General features: G+C 35.2%; 1 protein-coding gene across 2 annotated transcripts in view; it reads right to left on the bottom strand.

The window, feature by feature from the left end:
* The window catches only part of LOC145288109 (popeye domain-containing protein 1-B-like), a 1,451,932-nt gene that overhangs the window by 582,069 nt on the left and 849,860 nt on the right, over positions 1-20,003 (bottom strand). For both annotated transcript variants that reach the window (XM_080136169.1, XM_080136168.1), the window contains exon 4: positions 8-60. The gene's annotated coding sequence lies outside the window, so the exon portion shown is untranslated. The remainder of the gene's footprint in view (positions 1-7; positions 61-20,003) is intronic.

Raw genomic sequence — 20,003 nt, 5'->3', positions numbered from 1 at the left:
GAAATACCTTTCATTCTGCACCAATACAGTGATTTGTATTGTTTCTTTTTAAGTTGATCTCTGTAAAATAAAAAATACATATAAATTAGCTTCGTTTTAAAATTTTGATAAAAAGTAAACAAACTACCCACCACTGGCGTCTATTAATCTAGCTCTAAGTTTTCGTTCTGCAATTTACTTTTTAGGATAGATACGAGTTGAAGGATCAAGAAAAATATATTTAAAAGGTCATCAAACATAAACTTATGTAGAAGATAGGTATTGGAGGGAATTCCATCCCTCACACAATAATGCCCGGGTGTTTGGAGGTGTGTGTTGAGCAAAAAAAAAAAAAAAAAAAAGTGATAGTAGGAAGGCAGGCTCGAACCTGTACCACAAAGCAGGAAAAGAACGGGGAAAACGTGACGTCTTTTCTGTTACCACCGGCGCAAAACCGGAAGTGACGTAGGTTTTAATTAATAAATTAGAAAGGAGAGGAGGACTTTCGAAAATATCGATGAAAAAAGCGACTCCCCCTGTAGAAAAATGCCCAGTTAGAAGGTGAAGATATTAATGTTTTTAGCCAATTTTTCAATATTTGTCGTCTGGAAAGTCGAACTTCAAAATGATACTGATCTTGTAAAAATCCGTCGCCTCTGTCGAAAGTTTTAGGCAGACATGCAAACATACATACATATTGGTAACTAAAAAGTTTTGACCCAAACCGATTAAAAAGCTTGCCCTATCTCTGAATACCCTTTGTGTAAAATTTTAAATGTTTAGACCAGACATTGTCTGAGTAATTTGGTAGAGACCGCAGAGATCAAAGTTTTTTTTAACTTTGATCCCTATTATGACCCCTTAACATTTGTTTTGGGCTCAAATCAAGTTATTAAGTTAGATTCATGTCCAAGGAACCTGTATCTAAAAATATCAAATTTCAATTAATTAGTGTTATATGGTGGCCCTTTGGCTATGATCGCAGTGTAGTATCTGTGTTATGTTGTGGCGGGCAGTGCCAAAAGTCAAAACAACCTTTATGATTAATTTTTACATTATTTAGGTTAAAAGGATATTCAGAAAATTTTTTTAAAAGAAAAGAATGTTAGCTTAAATATTTAACTGGGAAATTTTGGTTTAAGGAAAAATATAAACAAGCTAGTTTGGAATTTGGTTTAGTAAATAATGATGTGACTTGCGTGACAAACAAAATTGTTCACTCAGACTGACATAGGAGAAATTAGAATTAGGAATTAGTCTGTCATGGGAAGTCGAGGAGACGAGTTTTAGAGCTAGTCACAGAATTAGTCCAATGGAAGCATCTAGAGACCAACTAAGGAAAATATAGGAAGAAGGTTAAGAGCTGCAGACTCCAAGACATGGAACATTTGGAAATAAAGATATGGAAATGATAATTCGGCGTTTTGGGTGCTCCATTCGGAAGAAGATGCTTTCATTTTTAGGTACCTGCTGCCATAGGAGAGGGAGACAATGAATAAGGTGTCAATGCTTGACACATACCTTATTAATTGTCTCCCAAGAGTTTAGTCATCATTGCTGTCCGTCTTATTATACCATTTGTTATTGTCATGAGTAGATTAAACACCCACAGACACCCCACATACGAAAAAAAGTAATTGTCCTTATATTCTAACCACTAGACGATACACGATTACAGAAGCATGTATACAGAATAACCCCGGGATACGGCATTAAAAATTAGTAACAAACTACAGTACAGTATATAATACACATGCATATAATCAAATAACATTATAAATAACACCGTAAGGCGGTGCAAATACCATAACCAGGGGCCCGGAAAACATCGTATTCCACATTGTAACCTGAAAAAAAAAAAAAAGAAAAACGTATCCTAGGGCCACCGAATCCCGGAGTTCCACTGCATCTTATATACACTAGACATACATAGACACGGTTATATCCCTCTGCCTGTTCTACAAGTATTTTAATGGAGAATGCTCTGACGAACTGCAAGCACTTGTGCCCCCACGACGTAAACACCGTCGACAAACCCGATAGGAAGCTAAATCTCATCCCCACACAGTAGAGATCCCTAGATGTAAAAGATCTTTCTATTCCAGTAGTTTCTTCCCCAGAACCGCTAGACTTTGGAATTCCATCCCGGGTCCCTGCTTCCCCAACTGCACTGACGTGCAGAAGTTCAAGTGTAATGTGAACAGACACCTTGCTGCCCAAATCCCTACATAGTACCCCAGTAGATGTTACCCCTGATAGTAGCCCCCTACACCAAAGAGGCAATGTGCCTTGTTTGGGGTGAAAATGTAATTTATATATATATATATATATATATATATATATATACATATATATATATAAACGACAACACAACAATTGTTCGATTTGATAATACAACCTTAGTTTAGAAGTGAACCTTATGCGTATAAATATGTAAACATATACATACCTAACTTTGTGGAAATGTGTGTGTGCGTGTATGTTTTACGGACCTTTTTAGGGCTCTGGTTTTGGGAAGGATTTTTGATAAGAGAAGATATTAAGGAATAATTTTAATTGTTTTTGATGAGGAAGAGTTAATGAGTTGTGTATATGTGTCTGCATTAGTGTTAGAGTGCGTATGCTTATAACTACCCCTGCGCGTGTCTGAGAATCGAGAAACGCTTTCCCAACGCCCGACAGAGGAGCAAAGGAAACGAACATAAGTTAGCTCTGTCGTAAACTTTGACTCAATTTTTTTTTAATGAAAAACCATGCATTCTGGGTGGATCCAAACGGCAAACATGATAAATTGAAAGAAACGTATCTGATAGGCTTAAAGCGTTTTATTTGTTTCTAGTCATGCAAGTAAGTGTATGTGCAAAAACATTTTCATTTTGAACTTGGTCAATTGCTACATGTGTTCGCCCCAAACTACATCATTCATGTTCGTCATTGAATAAGATCATCCAGAAAAAAAATACCTAAAATGTTCAGAAATTTTGTTCTTTGGTTTTATTTATTTCTTTGTAAAGAAATTCTTTTTTCTGACTATCCCAAAGTATCGTTTATCAGTTGCGGAAATGTGTTTATGGGGAGAAATATCCAACGGTTTTAGACAAACATATAGTCATTATTGTTAGACGCCAACAATTTGATCTTCTTTCTCATCTCTTGGACGTGTTAATAGACTTGGCTATTAGCCAACATCTGTTCAACAATCAGATGAAGAAGAATGTTTGAGGATCTGAAGTCAAAGATGATTCGTGCCTTTCCAAAATACTGTACGGGCAAAAATTTCATTTTATCAGTGTAGAGAAAATCAATTAATCAAATCAAAAAACAGAATAAAAAATGTTAAAAAGTGTGTGTGTAACATCTTCCTATTAGTATTGTGTACACACACACACACATATATATATATATATATATATATATATTCCTCTGAAGAAAACAGCCTAATTTGGAAACTGCATGTAATTAGGAAATAATCTTTTATATTGTTTTCTTGTTTTTAAATAATAAATTTTGTAAATGTTAATTTGCATAGTTTAACTCCTCTTACAGATAAACTGCGTCAATCGCTTTATTGCAAATTAGTAAAATATCAATATTTCACAAAATATACGTCACAACAAAATGAAAATTATCTCATAAAACGACTGCTTTAAGGTTTTTTTTTTGTTTTGTTTTTTTTACAACGTGGTCACCACTTATCAAGGCCCGGAAGCCACTCAGGGATAAGGGGTATTGCAAGTACAGTACGTTAGTCTGGATATTTAGAGTGTCTACTTAAGGGGGCGGTTCATCAGGAATTTGTTTACGTTGGACTTGAAGACATTCAAGTTGAAGTCAGGAGGGAAGCAGGCAGACGGAACAGAGTTCCACAGGCGTGCAGTTCTAAGAAAGAAGCTTTGTTCATGGAATCTACGTTTTGATTTAGGCATAGATAAAAAGTGGGGAAAGTTTTTGACAGTGGATTCAATTAGACGGGTGTTTTTTTTGTAAAAGATTGGCGAGGGGGGGACCAGAGATTGGAGTTCAGATGAGCACCTGCCATGGAAATAACGATAAAACAAAGATAGGCTTGAAACGTCTCTTCTGTGGGAGAGAGGCTGCAGGGAAGAGAAAAGGGCATCCCCCACTAAGCCACAAAGTCTATTTTATACTCTGTCAAGGCAGCATAGGCTGTTTTTAGCAGCTCCTGCCCAGATATGGCAGCAGTATTCCATCCTTGGACGTACTTGGCTTTTATATAGATAGAGAATTGCATCAGTAGTGAGATATCTTCTGGAGCGGTAGAAGGATCCCACCATCTTTCCAGCGACCTTGGCAACAGACTTGATGTACGTGTTCCATTTCAGATCAGGAGTGAAGGTCAAGCCCAGAAGCTTGTCAAAACATGGAGCTTCTCCTAGACGAGAGCCATCCATTTCAATTGATGCCAGATGGGGATCAGAGCGTTGATGATGTAAAGATAGGAGTTTGGTTTTAGATGCATTAAAGGTAACCAGCAACAACTTCCCTCACTGAACCACTCGTCTGAGATCAGAGTAGAGGGAATCAGAGAGAGCTTTGTCATTTACAGCCTTTGATGTGTTACTGTAGATGGTCGTGTCATCAGCATAGATGTCAACAAATGATTTAAGTATGTGTTTAGGGAGGTCATTGATGTAGATCAGAAAGAGAGTTGGGCCCAGGATTGACCCTTGAGGGACTCCAGCATTAATACTGCAGGCCTCTGATTTTTGTCCATCAACCACTACTCTTATGAGCCTATCAGAGAGAAATGATTTAATGATAGAGAGAATATTTCCAGTTATACCGTAGCTGGAGATCTTGTGAAGTAGGCCTTTATGCCATACTGTGTCGAAGTCCTTTGATATGTCAAGAGCAATTGCCCTGGAAAGGAAGCCTTTGTCAAGAGATTCACTAATCCTATGAGATATAACCGTTAGCACATATTAAATTGGTGCTGATCCCAGTAACACACTAGGAAAAGATACAATGTCGTAATTGCCGATATTGCCGCTTGCAAACAACTTGCACTGAGGTATCTATATAAAAACAGCTCCATTGTTAGTGTAGGCTGGTGAACAGAGATTGCTTTTAAAGAATCATGAAACGCAGGAGCCTTATATAATCAGCAGCAGCTGTCAGGCTGGCAGGCATAAAAAGTAAAAGCCGGCCTAAACTAATTAATGATATGCAACTTCTATATTAGTTTAATTATTCAATCAATTATTGTTTCATTTGTTACCTCGATTTCAATAAACAGTTAATCTTCTAATCATCTGAACATTTCTGTATTATTTAAAATATGTAGTAACGTCAATAACGTCATTTAATACATTTCTTTGTATCGACAATCTACTACTACTACTACTACAACCACCAATATTAAAAGTAATAATAAGGAGAGAAGAAAATGCATAGTCAATTCAGTAGAGTTCTACCAGAGTCAGTAGACAAAAGGGGAAAAACTGGCAATGGTTGTGAAAATGTGACTTGAAGGTTGGGACCGAAGCCCTAATATGAGTTGCAAATGAGCAAACGTTCAGGACAACTTATGTAAAGTATCACATTGATAAAACTTGTCGGTGTCGACTGTGTAGGAAAAAAGGTGAGAATGCGTAACACGTTGCAAGAAGTTCGAAAGGAGTACAAAAGGCAGCATGAAAATATTGCAAGAAAAATCCTGGAATGGGGACAAAAATAGATGATCACATTCAATGCTGCCAAGACTAAGCTTGTTTCTTTCCATTATTACAAGAAACCTTCTCAACCATCAATAGCTATGGCTAACGATACATTATCTGAAAATACTTCTTTCAAACTCCTCAGCTTAACGTTCACAGGGAAAATGAGTTGGAACAGATACATTGAGAGCATTGCCAAGGTGCTGCAGGGAAGGTGGTCTCTCTCTATCATGCTAGAAAACTACTTACGCCTGAAAGTATCCTGTATCTCCACAAGGCCACCATTCACCCATGTATGAAGTATTGTTGTCAGATTTGTGCTGGTGCATCTGCTACTAGTCTCTCTCTGCTGGACAGGGTTCAAAAGAGAGTCACCAATCTGATAGGTCCTGAACTGTCATCTAAGCTTCAACATCTGTCCCATCGACGAAATGTTGCATCCCTCTGCCTGTTCTACAAGTATTTTTATGGTGAATGCTCCAAGGAACTACAAGCCCTTGTACCCCTTCAGTGTAAATACCCCTAGAAACGGCAAAGCACACAATAGAGATCCCTAGATGTAAGAAAGCCTTCTACTCTAATAGTTTCTTCCTCAGAAACGTTGGACTTTGGAACTCCCTTCCGGATTCCTGCTTTCCCAACTATACTAACATGCAGATGCTGAAATGCAATGTGAACAGACATCTTGCTGCTCAAGTCCCTTACAAATTATGTCCCCGATAGTAGCCCCTACATCAAAGTGACACTGTGCCTTGTTTGGCATGAATATGAATAAAAAGAAAGAAAACAAAATTGGGATACATGCAAAAAAAGATGGTTGGAATGCAAAGAATATGGTATGAGAATTTTTCAGAAGAGATGATGGAGAGTAATAATGTGAAATTATTGTGGAATATTAATATCCAACGTTATAATGTGATTCAAGCAAGGAGACCAGATTTAGTTTTGTTGGAACAAAAGGAACTCACAGCAATAATCATAGAAGAAAAGTTCCAGTTGATGTGGAGGGAAAGAAGAGAAAAGGTCGAAAAGTAGCAAGACTTAAAAAAGGAGATAAAACGATGATAGATGTCTAAGAAGGTGGAACTTGTACCTGTTGTCGTTGGAACGTTGGTGTGTGTGTAACAAAAGGATGTGACAAGTGGGTTGAGAAAATTGGGATCAATTGCAATGTTGAAGTAATTTTGTTTTTATTACATTTTCACCCCAAACAAGGCACATTGCCATTTTGGTGTAGGGGGCTACTATCAGGGACATAAGCTACTGGGGTACTATGTAGGGAATTTGGCAGCAAGATGTCAGTTCACGTTACACTTGAACTTCTGCATGTCAGTACAGTTGGGGAAGCAGGGACATGGAATGGAAGTCTAAAGTCTAGCAGTTCTGGGGAAGAAACTACTGGAGTAGAAGGCTCTCTTACATCTAAGAATATCTACTGTGAAGGGGTGGGATTTACCTGCTTGTCGGGTTTGTCGAAAGTGTTTACGTCGTGGGGACAAAAGTGCTTGCAGTTCGTCAGAGCATTCACCATTAAAATACTTGTAGAACAGACAAAGGGATGTAATATTTCGTCGATGGGACAGAGGCTGAAGCCTAGATGACAATTCGGTCCAGGAACAAAAGACTAGTAGCAGATGCACCAGCCCAAATATGACAACAATACTCCATACATGGGCGAATGATGGCCTTATGGAGGTACAGGATATTTTTGGGCATTAGTAGCTTTCTAGCACGGTAAAGAGAACCCACCTTCTTCGCAGCGGTCCTGGCAATGCTCTCAATGTAATTGCTCCAACTTATGTTTCTTGTGAACGTTAGGCCGAGGAGTTTAAAAGAAGTACTTTCAGATAATGAATCTTTGGCCATTGCTATTGGTGGTAGAGAAGGTTTCTTGTAATTATTGAATGAAACAAGTTTAGTCTTGGCAGCATTGAATGTGACCATCCATTTTTGTCCCCATTACTCTACAGATTGGAGGTCGTCCTCTAGTGTTTCTGCCATTTCCTTAGATATCTGTTCATTTGTTTTCCTGTTGTGTCTGTTATAGTGTGTGGTGTCATCAGCATATCTATACCCATCTCAGAGGCAGTTTTGTCGGGGAGGTCATTTATGAATATCAGGAACAGTAGAGGACCAAGGATAGACCCCTGAGGCACTCCAACATTTATATCATATTGTTTAGATGTACGACCGTCGAGGACAACCTGGATTTTCTCTTATCTAAGAAGGATTTAACTATGTTAAGTATTCGTCCAGTGATACCGTATGATCTAATTTTCCTGAGGAGACCTTCATGCCATACCCTGTCAAAAGCCTTAGATATATCTAGAGCTACTGCTCTAACCTCCCCCGCTTTGTCCAGTGAATGGTATATACGCTCAGAGATTACAGTTAGGATGCCTGCCGTGGATTATCCAGAAGCAATTTTCCAGCAGTTCGGAAAGCAAGATTCATTAAGGCATTTGTTGTAAAGTTTGGAGAGAACTGGAGCTATTTCGGCGGAGCATTTTTTTAATAGCACAGCCGGGATGAGATCAGGTCTACATGCTTTTGTAAGTGTTAAGATTTTTTATGATAGCATGCACCTGAGAAGGGATGATTTTTAGATCGTCTAGCGTGGTGTCTGTCCACAAAGGAAAGCCAGGAAGGGGGTGGTTAGCAGGGTCCAGTGTGGAGTTGGAGGCATGTTAGCCTCCTCGGTTGCTGTGCAAACAACCTCATGATTGTTGGTTAATGGGGGAATTGTTGATTGCCCATTATTTACTACACTGTGGTAGATTTTCCAGAAATCACGGGTTCCTCATTTTTGTGCTTCGATGCGTTTTTTGGTGATTTCAATAAATTCTCTCTTAGCTGTCGCTATTTCTTTCTTACAGTTACTTCTAGTTTCTATATACTTCTGTCTGTTTGGACTGGATTTATGTCGGTTAAATCTGTGGTACGCATGCTGCCTTTGTGCAATGGCAGTTGCACAAGTAGAAGTAAACCATTGGGGAGAGTGGGGGGCTTGCTATAAAATTTCCGCATTACGTCATTCAAAAATATTCCAAAACAGCTACTCTTCAAATGGCGAAATACGCAATTCATACATTTATGAATATATTTATAATCTCTATGTAAGAGAGCAAGCAGTTGAACCTACCTCAACCTCTGCTCTTCTATGTTTTTTAATTAATTATTTTCCATTAGCCTTGGAATTTAAAAATCGCCTCTTTTTATTTTTATTTTTTTATTTTCTAAATACTTCAAATTCTAGTTTATATTTATATGTCCCAACTATATTCTCTTCAATCTACGATAGTTTCGTATCAGTTTTGTTTACATTTACGATCTCATAATTGATCTTGCTTAATGTTTTATTTCTTAAGGAGTTGTAATTAATTTAAAAATTATTAAAATTTATATTTCTTGTTTTCCGCCTCTTACTCTCTCAGTTCATTCATTTTCCTTGGTCAACAAAACTCACCCTTCGAAAGCTTCTCCCTTTATATTACATTTATGAGCAGAGATATTCCGCCAATAGTCATAAACTACACAAGATACTTTTACATCATTGGATTCAATGTGACCCTTGACCTGATTGTTGTAAAAACTACTTAAATATTTGTTTCTTTTGGGATCAAATTAGTTAATGAAGTGTAGAAAAATTTACTAATTTTCATTGTTACTGGTGATTGTCACAGAAAAACAAATGAAACTAGATCAAACGGTTGGTCAGCTTTCTTCTTTTTTATATTATATTGAATTAGTTGGTGGTGGAAGAATTAAGAGAGAATAAGATAGAATCAGATAACTAAAGAGAAAGAGAAAAGGAAAATAAAAGAAGAAAAGAATTAGAGGGAGCGAGAATAAGAGAATTTCTATTCTGTTATTCATGTTCTCAGGGCGACGCCGTGTAGCCGTGCAAGCTATTAAGTAAAGCAAGTCCGTCAAATTACTTACTTGATATAATATTTTCAGATTATTTATGCGGCATACATGCGTGATATGAAATGAGCTTGGTTCTTATGAGTGTGCATCTTCAATCTTGGAACTAATGGAGTCACTGCAGACACTACGTTTATTTGAAGAAACGTAGAAACCAATTTTATTTGAAAGAAGATATGAATGGTTGAATAATTTTGTTAAAGTAATCGAGTATCATAGAAAAGCGAGACGGACATGATTTCAAGAAAACAAAGTTCGGATTTGGAGTGTCTGCAATCTTGGAATCTTTTAGAAAATATCAAGTTGAGTTTACAAAAAAAAGTAATGGATTTTATTTTTAGACATCAAAGTTTACACTGTCTACGTATAAATGCCAGTCTTAAATGTCAGTGAATTGGATATTAATTAGAACTATGATGACAACTGTCTTTGTAGCATTCTATGTTGATAGTTTTTCCAGCTCAACCGTACCTGTCCGTTGAAACAAACGATTGCTAATATGAAATGGATTTCTGTAAGATTTCTTTATTTCGCCTGTTCGAATTAGATAAGCAGTTTCACGCATATAAACTGTGTCAATCGTTTTATTACAGATTAGTAAAATGTGAATATTTCACTAAATATACGTCACACAAAAATGAAAATTGTATCACCAAATGACTGTTTCAAGGTTAGATATTTCCCAAAATTTTATGCAAAGGGCAGTACGAAAAACCTGTTACATCGTGATATTTGGAAAATTTGTAGGGAAGTCAACCGAAACCCAAACAGCACTAGTTGTTCCATTTTTGCAAGAGCTGGAATCGCTTCAAGATTCAGACAGAGATGGCAAGAAACATCAAAACTATTCCAAGGCCTCCATTGAGCAAACAACATAGGTAAAAACGAAAGGCTTGGACACAGAATTACATGAAAATGGATTTCCAACGTGTCCTATTTACAGATGAAACCCATGCTACTCTTAACGGTTCAGATGGATGGGCCAAAGTTTGGAACTCAAATAGAACTCCAACCTCTTACAGAGTTCATCGCCAAAAAGGAGGTGAAGGCATCATGTTTTGGGCGGGTATCATTAAGGATAAGTTGGTTGAACCATTCCGAGAGTGTAAAACTTACCAGCAATGTGTACACAGCCTTTTTGGATAAACATTTGTCACCTGGCCAAAACATCACATCGATTGAGTTATCAGAAAAACATTTTTCTGTGACTTTAGCAGTGTGTGCAGGGGCATTATTATGTTGAAAAATAACGTTCTGGGATATTCCCAGCTTCTGAATACTTAGTAACAGTTCTGTTTCTAATAATCGAATGTATTCCTTATCATTGATTGACTTCTCACACCTAATAAGTTCCCCAACTCCTGCTGCAGTAAAAGTTCCTCATACCATTATCCCTTCATTCCTGTATTTAACTGTCGTTTGTATGCAACTCGGCGAAAATCTTTCTCCAGTTCTACAATTGCACCATTCGGGAGCATCACTAACAAGTCAAAATCTTCATTCATCTAACCAGGAAACATTCCTGAACCAATCTGTATCTTTCTTGCCATAACACGAGAAAAATCTCTTTCCATCATTGATGGTCTTTATAAATAAAAATGGCTTCTTTGCCCACCTTTTAGTAGAAAATCCCATTTCTTTCATTCGTCTAGATATTGTATATCAAGAAAGAGAATTTCCAGCCCCTAATTTGAATTCTTTGCTATGGTCAACATAAGTCTTCTTTTGATCCTTCAAAACAGTTAATTTAAGCCTGTGGTTGTCCTTCAAAGTGGATGCTCTAGGGCGACCAGATCCAGATTTCCCTTTCACCAAGTGTTCAACTTCAAACCTTTGACCAATTCGCTTCACTGCAGAAAGAGATGTTTTCACTTTTTCTTTTCTTAAAATATCAAAACCCGGTTTGTAAGTCATTTTGTACTGCCTTAATCTTACAATTCGGTTTTTTATATCCTCGTCAAGATGCAGTCTTACCATTTTTAAGATTTATTTTTTCATTTATTATTATATGCTATAATAATAATGATCTATAAAATTGAAATTTTTAGCTAAAATTAACAAAAATTCATGGAAAAATATTGAAAAATCGATTTCTTCCTTCTTTCACTTTTGGCCCATTTTTTTTGCTCATGAGTGTATATTTAGTGAAATATTGATATTTTACTAATTTGCAATAAAGCGATTGGCGCAATTTATACACACACACACACACACACACACCTACATTACTAAAACTCTGTGGATGTTATCATGTTTGTTTATTCGTTTGTCAACGTACACATTGGATGACGTTATCAAATTATCATGTCACTAAAATATGATGTCATCTAGTAAAACAAACATCATAACTTTCTAGATGATTGGTGTTCACACTGTAACCAGCCGCATTCAATCGGTTACTTAATACAACCACGATTCACTGTTTTCGTTTTCTGGAGATGCTAGTAAACCTGTGAACTTTACAAACAGTTGTTGTTATTGTTGTTTATTGAAAGCTTATTTTCTGGTCGACACATGCAGTCCTAATCCAATATGGCAGATTCGGTGAATTACACAACCACTATACGATCGCTGGTCATCATCGTCACTTTCTGACATCATCCATTAAAAGAGAAATTGCAGACAACGAAATTCTTAAATAAATTCTTGGATTAGTGTGATTATTAGAGAACAAAATTGACAGCATACGGATTTAATGGCTTTACAACTTATAACGCGGATGGCAATCAAGAAGTGCTAATACCTGCGAGGGTAATTTTAAATGTTCTGATGGACTCGAAATAATGCATAAACGTGGTATTTAGTTCTAACACAAAGGTCACTTAGCAATATTTAAAATAAAAGATGCAAACAATTGTTATCTATTATATAAATCTCACCTGTCTGTTTAAATGTATGTATGTATGTATGTATGTATGTATGTATGTATGTATATATGTATGCGTAGAACTTTTCTCAGCAGCATTGAATCGGGACGAAACATGTAGCGTCTGAAAGAGCGATGTCTAGGTCGAATAATATGTGAAAATTAGAAAAAACAATGAATTATTTCCTATAGAAATACACGTTCGTAATGATGGAGGGTAGCAAGAATTGTTCGTCCATGACAATTTAGCTAAAGACGCATGCGCGAGAAAACGCTCTTTCTTGAATTAATTTAAATAGAAAAAAACGACGTTACTTCGCTGACGCGTTCATAGAGCAGGGGTTATAGTGCGAGCATTGATATCTTTAGGTTGCACTTTCACGTCGACATATCGGACATTTTTTTCGATTTTTAAAGTTTAAATATTTAAACAGGATTATTTATGTCATTTTTTTCGTTCGTTTATTCTTTGTTTTCCCTTTTTTATTTTTCCATCAGTTTCGCTGGGATTTTTTTTTTGTTTTTTCCAATTTTTTAAGAAGTTGTAACATCTAAACAAAGTTATTCATGTCATTTATTTTTCGTTCGCTTATTCTTTATTTTCCATCACGTTCGCTGTTTTTTTTTGTTGTTTTTGTTTGTCCATTTTTTTTTAAACAGGTTTATTTATGCCACTTTTTTCGTTCGCTTATTATTTTATTATTGTTGAGATTTACCCCCACCACCACACCTCACCACTCCCGGACAATATCGGGTACCTCCTCCCCGCTAGTTATTCTATAAAGAAACTTCCTGATATAGGTGGGTAGCAGTTATAGTAAATCAGAGTGATAGTGAAATTACCTCTGACATCTTTTCATGTTAGAAGAAACGGTCGACCCCCTCCCATCAAAAAAAAAAAAAAGGTAAAATTATTGAAAATGAATGAGAGGAACGCATATTTTCTGAAAACATGCAACAAGGGTTGGCCTAAATGGCCGCTAAAACAGATTTGCAGATGCAAGTTTCTGTTCTAAAGTTGTAAACGTTAATGAAATAGGGAAAAGTTATTTTATTATAAAGATATATCGAATTGTAAAACATATTAACCAGAATTGTCAATGCTTTTATTGTAAGTCTGAGTTTCTTTCATTTATAAAACATGAACGTTATTGTTATCAATCAGTTTGTCAGAATAAGTTCCACAACGAATCGATAGGAATCAATTTCATAGATGGAAAGAAATATATCAACTTTCACCATCCCTTATCTTCATAAAATAAAAAAAACTAACCAATGCGATCATTTAATGCTTTCATACCAAATACAACAATGTTTGCTATTGATCATAAAATGTATTTTATGACTTTTTGATATGTCAGTAAAATATCAGTGTAAATTATGACTTTTTTATAACTTTTCTTTTGCAATTAAATTAAGAAAAAGGTTAGGTTGGCAGCATGATACTTGAATGGAAGTGTTCATAGCCGAACTTGATATTCATATAATATCATTGATAAAGCTAAATCCTAACAAAAACACAAGTCAGTCTTCATATCTCTGTTCGGTAATGTAAGGATGAGTCAAAATCTATTTCCCTCCTCCATATTATATAAAGTATTCCTGAAATTGTAGCATTGAAAACGATGATTAAACAATTTTTTATATTTATTTATTTGTGGACGGTTGTTTCACGACGTTTCGGCCATCCTCTGGCCTACTTCAGGCGATTAATTGTGGCAGGATTGGAATGTTGAATCTAAACTATATTCCCAGTAATTACTGTCTTCCATAGTTGTCGTCTTCTTACCATGTTTTGGCCAACTTATCCTCTGGCGTACTTTTAGAGTAATTACTGGAAATACAGTTTTCCTATTTCGTCATGGTTAATCACCTAAAGAAGGCAAGAGGATGAGTTGGCCGAAACTTGGTGAAACGACAACTATGAAAATAAGGATAACAGTCCGCAAAGAAATAAATAAATGCACAAATTACTCATCTCAAAGGAATCCATTAAAAAAATAATATATAAAAAAAGATTGTAATATTGTATGGTAGTTACTGTTGTGAAAGAGCATCAGAGCCATACATTCAATTTTTAAATTCTATCAAAATTTCTACTTTTTTTTATATGGGGGTCACCACTTATCAAGGCCCGAAGGCCACTCAGGGATAAGGGTTATTGCGTGTACAGTATAGATTAATTTTTTTTATTTCATAAATTAATTTCATTGCTAAATACATTGTATTATTTTATGTTAGAAATCTCGAGGGAGCATGATATTAATAATTCTAAATTATATGATATTAATAATTCTAAATTACATGATATTAATAATTCTAAATTACATGATAATAACAATTCTAAATTACATAATAATAATTCTAAATAACATGATAATAATTCTAAATAACATGATAATAATTCTAAATAACATGATAATAATCATCACATTTTCAATATGGAAATTCATTGGCTACAATATGGATCAAGCAGTGAATCTTCGATGAGAAGAACCAAAGTTATCCACAAAAGTGACTTTAACTTTTGGGGGGATATTGACCTCTGACCTAGATATCCCATGATTATATCCTCTATAAGTTAGACCATGACCAATATTTCAACTAAGTTTGGTGACAATTAGTTACGCGATATTGACATTAGGTTGTACACAAAAAATGACAAACCAACAAGCTTGACTCATAACCTATTTAGCAGAGGTACCAACGGATCATTAAAAATAACATTTTTTGACTATAAAATTGAAATTGAGCACAAGGAAAACTGACTGCATAACAAATATATTGCGGCCATTTCTAATTGTGCTCGTGTATCGCTCGGCATTGCTTGTTTTTCGAGCCGAACAAACATGGTACACGAGGTAAAAGTACTAAAAACCTATCCAGCTAGGAAGAAGAGTAACTTATCTTACCTTTGATAACATTTATTTGTTATATATTTGTTTTTTTGTTCACTTTTTCGAATCCATGTGTATTGTAAAACAGACCATAATATTCTCATTTAATTGAATTCGAAATGTTATTTTGAATTATTAATATCATATTATTTAGAATTATTATATGTTATTTAGAATTATTTATATCATGTTATTTACAATATTTTATATCATGTTATTTACAATATTTTATATCATGTAATTTAGAATTATTTATATCATGTTATTTAGAATTATTATTATCATGTTATTTAGAATTATTTATATCATGTTATTTAGAATTATAATTATCATGTTATTTAGAATTATAATTATCATGTTATTTAGAATTATTATTATCATGTTATTTAGAATTATTAATATCATGTTATTTAGAATTATTATTATCATGTTATTTAGAATTATTATCATGTTATTTAGAATTATTATTATGTTATTTAGAATTGTTATTATCATGTAATTTAGAATTATTAATATCATGTAATTTAGAATTATTAATATCATGCTCCCTCGAGATTTCTAACATAAAATAATACAATGTATTTAGCAATGAAATTAATTTATGAAATAAAAAAATTAATCTTTTTAATATTTAATGACAAAATTAATTTTTTTTTGTATTATTTGGATTTTGAACTATTGTTCTCATCATGGTTCTGTTTGCCACAACATTTTCGCCGATGTAACCTCCGACTATCCTCAGGTGCATTCACACTGGATGTTATTAGTGAATAATATAAATATCATATCAAAAAAATTTTTAAAAATCCGTAAAGAACCCAGATTGAGTAAAAAACAAAAACAAAAATACACTTGGCGCTATTTTTCAACATTCATCAATAACATCCAATGTGAATGCACCTGAGGGCGGTCGGAGGTTACATCGGCCGAAATGTTGTGGAAGAAATAACCAAGATGAGAACAATAGTCCAAACAATTCATATAATATAAAAATAATTATCAAGCCTCGTTTCAAAAGTATAAAAACATCATAATTTATTTTTAGTTTTCTAATTGATTTTACAAAATAAAAACTAAAACATTATTTTGTAATCAAAATTTAATTCAATGTAATTCTTATCACTGTTCATTTTACGACAATAAAAAATTTCAATAAACGAATTGAAAACATCACAATATTTTTTCGATTATGTTTTACTGCAGTAGTTTAATTCATACAGAAAAACAAATGCAAAACATTAAAAAAAAAATCGAAACTATGAAAGCAATCTCAATCTAAAACTTATTAGATCATTTCTGTAATTAATTAAAAAGTATTAATTAATTAAAAAGTATTGATATTCTGTTTTATTAATAAATTATAAGAATACCCATCACAGGGTGAGTAAAATAAATTGCCCGAACAAAAATGTTTTCAGCCATATTTATGTAACCTTTTTTTAATTTTATTCATGTTCACCCCAAACAAGGCATATTGCCATTTGGACGTATGGGACCATGTTTAGTGGAGATGGGCGAAATGTTGGTTTATATTGCATTTAAATTTTTCCATGTAAGTATAGTCAGGGAAGCAGGAAGGTGATTCCTAAGTTCAGCAGTCTGAGAGAAGAAACTATTAGAGTAGAAAGCTTTCTGGTATTTAGGGACCTCCACAGTGAAAGAGTGTGTTATTGTTACTAAGTGGGTTTGTTAGGGATATACGTATGTCGAGGGGGCACAAGTGCGATGAGTTCATCAGAACACATTCCATTAAAATGCTTGGAAAACAGGTACAGAGACGAAACATTGTGGTGATAAGACACAGGTTGAAGCATAGTTGACAGTGCACGACCTATTAGATTGGACACTAGTCTTTTGGAGCCTGTCCAAGAGGGAAAGACTAGCGGTAGATGCAGCAGATGTTGCAACAAAATTCCATGCATTATGAAGACTTATGAAGATTGGAATCAAGATATAATGATACTACATATTATGAATCGAATATTTAATTCGACTTTTATCAAAATCTAAGATGATTTGGATTTTGGAAAATCTCGAAGGCTTAAGCTTAAGAGGTCTTAAGAAATTGCAGTTCAGATAATTTTGCTTTTGATGATTGGTCAAGTTCAAACTACATCTGAAATATGGTTGTACCCATTATTAATAAATAATAATAATGTTAGATAATAGCAGGATTAAAAGTGTTAATTATCTATCTACCTATCTACCTAGTGATAGGTGGACAACTGCAATGACCTTGCTAGGCTAAGGAATAGAAATATTGTTTTGATAAAATAAGTTTAGCTGAAATTTAATAATATAAATAGTTAAGTGATATGTTTATAGATTTAGTTGTAGTTAGCTATAAAAAAACATAAGAATTCAGAAATCTAAAACAACAATTGATAAGTGATACTGTTCACGCCACATTTAGATATGTGAGCGGAGGTCAAGTTAAGTAGACGGGTCCTTGATCGGCTATGACACTGGAACTGACAGGTCAAAAAGATTAGAGCAGGGAGTTAGGATTTTGTCACCAAGGTGTGCAGATGTGCTCCAGAAAGCCGGAAAGCAAGTCTAGGTGAAACAAGCATGTACAAACCTAGCAGACTCCCGTGAAAACATTGAGATATCTGAAATAAATTTATATTTGTAAACATATAAAGTGGTTGTCCTGTGGTTCACAAAAAATAAACATCAGGTATGTCTCAAGCGTTTCATTGAGTTAGTATGACGGACAGTCATCACACGCCCAGCAGCAGGAAGTAAAAAAAAACTCCGGACAAAAATGTATGAAACATTTTCTTCTTCCATATATCATCCTCGCTATGTAATAATAATATTGTTAAATTTTGCAAAAATCAGAGTTATCAGAATTTTCATGAAGTTCTTCCACTCTGTTTTTATCCTCTTAGCATAAAATTAAACTAAAGATAACTCACATTAGGATCCGTAACGCCCATCAGCTGTTTTCCAAAATGCATTACATCGGCTTAATCGGTGAATTCTGTTCATATAGTGTTAAACCATATGCACATATCCAACTTTATATGAAGACAGGGTGGAATGATAAAAGTGTCGCTCTAAAGAAAACAACACTACAGTTTTATTTTTACACTTTTATTGAAAAAATCAATACAAGTAACTTGATTATGTAGTAGAGCTGACATCTATTCAATGTAGCCGCCTTCAGCCTTAATTTCCACCTTGATATGGGTCTAGAACTGGAAGCATACTTTTTCCACTAGCGCCGGCAGGAGCTCGGCGAATACTCAATGGATCGCAGCAATCAGGCTGACTTTGGTGTTGTGAGAGGTCATGTTGGTGATGATCTCGATGTATGACATAATGAAGTTGTTTACCGGATTCCGGTCAGGGGAGAAGGGGCAGTGAGAGAAGGATATAAAGTTATATCACTCCAACTGAAGGCAAGCCTGTGTCTCTTTGGACTTGTGGGTCAGCGCCGAATCTTGATGCCACTCCCAGGATCTGCCAGCGGCCACATGATTGCACGAGGGATCACCTCACACTTCAGCACATCCAGGTACACTTTAGTATTGACTTTACAGCTTTCGACGAGGTGAGGTGGCATGATGTGGCTCTTCTTTGAAACATGACGTTGAATGGGCTGGTAAACAACAAAACAAAATAAACCAAATACAATACGCAAAAGTCCAGCTAGAATTCGTCACTGACAACTTTCTCTCTCAACTTCCAGCACGTCTCTCCCCACTGCCTCTGCCAACGGACATTTTATCAGAAAACTGACCCCATTCCATTTGCATACATGTGCAGTGGAAGATGAGATCTCGTGAGATTCCACAAGACTACACCTTATAAATCCATGGCTGCCATCTTTAATTTCTCTTTCTCTCAGATCCCACCCGAAGGTAAGTTGTATGACCACATGACACACACACACGGGGCACTTTCCTCTTTGATTATTACATTCAACTCTAATAAACAATACCAAAGACTATAACTGTGGCCCAAAACTTTGCTTTCATCAACCTGGGTACGTCCTTATTATTTGTGGCAATCCAGCGATGCATTTTGAGGGTGCTGGCGATGGTCCTTTTGTCATAACTTGGATCGGTAGAGAGCATGAGTTGTACAGCGGTGCATCTCTGATCTCGCTCGTTGAACATTGCGTCAGTGTCAGACATAATAAAAGGCTCCTATCACTCTTGAGTTTTGTACACAACTGGCCTACTAGTAGATGGTCTGCAAAAAAAGTCAAAACGGTTTTCATCAAACGGAAATGGTACCATGTCTTTTATAGGGCGAGAATTTTATTGTTGCCTCTTGTAGATATCTCAAAATCTTAATGTTATATATAATGATTGATTGAGCCAGATCGCATATAAAGTAGGAGAGAAACATTTTCGAAATAAGCAGCAATAAAAATGACATTTTAAGAGTAGTAAAAACGATCATCCAAAGCCGATGTCCTCAGGGACAACTAAACAAGCACATGATTGTTGAAAGCTTAGATAAATTTATGATGCAACCAACCAGCCAACCCAGTGATAAATGTTTGCAAAATTGAATAAATTGATATTGTGAATATCCAATTCTGTTCATCCAAAAACAGTCCGCCAGTCATTACTGTGAGAAATTCTACAATTATAAGTAAACCACTCATTGGTTGATTTGGCCACCCACTGTCTTTGTTTA

This window comes from Euprymna scolopes, chromosome 11 (assembly GCF_053919585.1).
Source record: "Euprymna scolopes isolate OS-2025 chromosome 11, ASM5391958v1, whole genome shotgun sequence".
Taxonomy (NCBI): domain Eukaryota; kingdom Metazoa; phylum Mollusca; class Cephalopoda; order Sepiida; family Sepiolidae; genus Euprymna; species Euprymna scolopes.
The sequence above is the reverse complement of the archived record's forward strand: the minus strand, read 5'-3'. Positions and strand labels throughout refer to the sequence as shown.